At 37.8% G+C, this 1,823-nt stretch overlaps 1 pseudogene; it reads right to left on the bottom strand.

Annotated features, from left to right (window-relative positions):
• Positions 1-311: 311 nt before the first annotated feature.
• On the bottom strand, positions 312-440 carry LOC150101924 (U2 spliceosomal RNA; annotated as a pseudogene).
• Between the last annotated feature and the right edge of the window lie 1,383 nt (positions 441-1,823).

Here is a 1,823-nt window from a genome sequence, read left to right as displayed (position 1 = left end):
TCTAAGGATGCTCCCAACCATGAAGGGAGATACTTTTACTTTACCACAGTCAAACCCTTTGAGAAGCTTTTCTCTGGTCTCCATATTTTTGGTCACTACCTGGTATCTTCCTCCCCCATAAGGGGTAAATCCAAAAATGTTCTCTGCGCCGACGCAGTCTATGATAGCTTTCGCCATCGCCCTTGCCGGTATTGTGGCGTCAACCTCAATTCCGAGGGTACGCACACGCGGCAGAATGGAGGGCATGATCAGATGGGGGAGCCTAACTATGCCCACCACCGAGTGTTTGATATTTCCCCAGTCTGGGGTTTAGGAAGTTCTGCAAATTTCCCGTTGAATATCGTGAAACCCGATGGGACTCGTACCGATATTAACGGTTAAGAACAGAAACTATACTTGTTACTACACACTTGATCTTAGCCAAAAGGCCGAGAAGCGAACAAATTATTCCAGGGTCGGAACAGGCCCTGAATACTATTAATTTCAAGAAACAAGAGTGAAATTGAATTTCGATAGTGATGCAGGGCGCATGATTCTTGGATTATGTATTATCAACATCTGTGTTTTGGTGCCGAGCCGAAACCGAAGTAGTGAAGGCTAAATCCCACTCTCTTCACAAAAGCTAACCCACGCTTCGAAGTAGGTGGGATTAACTTGCCTCACTCATCTACAAATAATCCTTATAAGCAAATGCAGAAATTTGTATGTATAATCACTCTTTCTCAAACTTAAAAAAAAAAAAATAAAATAAAATAAAAAGAAAATAAAAAAATAAAAAATAATACAAAAAAATCTGTATAATCTTTATTATTAATATTAGAAGAACATGTGTTGTAAATACATAATATAAAGGCAAAAAAGTATTATTAAAATTGTAATTGCAATCCAATGTAGGAATTGCAGCACTTAGTGCTGAACTCTGTAAAATTATAAGGTGGAATGTCACACAAGATGTTTATTGTATGTTTAAATATTTTAGCAATCAATAAAAATATTTTAGCAAAAAAAAAAAATTATTATAATTATTTCAAATATCTCACTGTCCGACATCCATCTTCCTAACCACAAAGCGCTGAGCGATCCTAAAACCGCAATCCTCACACAGGTATAAACAACACGTTACCACGGACTTCAATTCGATGTTGATCAAAGTTGGAAATTATCTGCACAAGAAACTCAGGATAATAGCAAGCAAACTATATCGATTAAAAGACATTGCTCCGACACACAGAAAAATACTAATCTACAAAGCATTATGCGAAAACATTTTCAGATACGCAATCACATCATACGCATTCTGCGCAGACTACAAACACAACAGGTTACAATGGTTGCAAAATAAAATGGTAAAACTGATGTTCTTCTGGGAACAAAGAGAACAGCCCACGCTCACACGGGCAGCAAGGACATAACACAAAACATTTAAGGTGAAACACTTATGATATTAAACAGTCATGCTGAAACATTATTTCAGCCCAACCTATAGAGTAAACCAGAACAACATATCAGATAAAGACCACAGTCAACAAACTACATAACATAAAAGTGTAATAATCACTCCGGGAAAGCCACCCGAAGCGTCTGCATAACTAACATGATAAACAACCTGCCATTCGACTACAGAAACATTGGAACCTACAGAGAGCGGAAACAGGGCACTATATAAATATTATAGCGAGACTGAAAAATTGAGGGAAATTACACGCACACACACCTATAATGAATTCCTCTCAAACACCATTAAAAGGACACAAACACACAATATCCAAATCCACCCCACCCCCTTCAAAAAGGTTAAACCGTGCTCATGCAATGGAAGTCTG

Source organism: Typopeltis vanoorti, chromosome 11 (genome assembly GCF_054136105.1).
Source record: "Typopeltis vanoorti isolate ZY-2024b chromosome 11, IOZ_Tvanoo_1.0, whole genome shotgun sequence".
In the NCBI taxonomy this organism is placed as follows: domain Eukaryota; kingdom Metazoa; phylum Arthropoda; class Arachnida; order Uropygi; family Thelyphonidae; genus Typopeltis; species Typopeltis vanoorti.
Note: the sequence above shows the minus strand (reverse complement) of the source record. Positions and strands in the feature narration are given on the sequence as shown.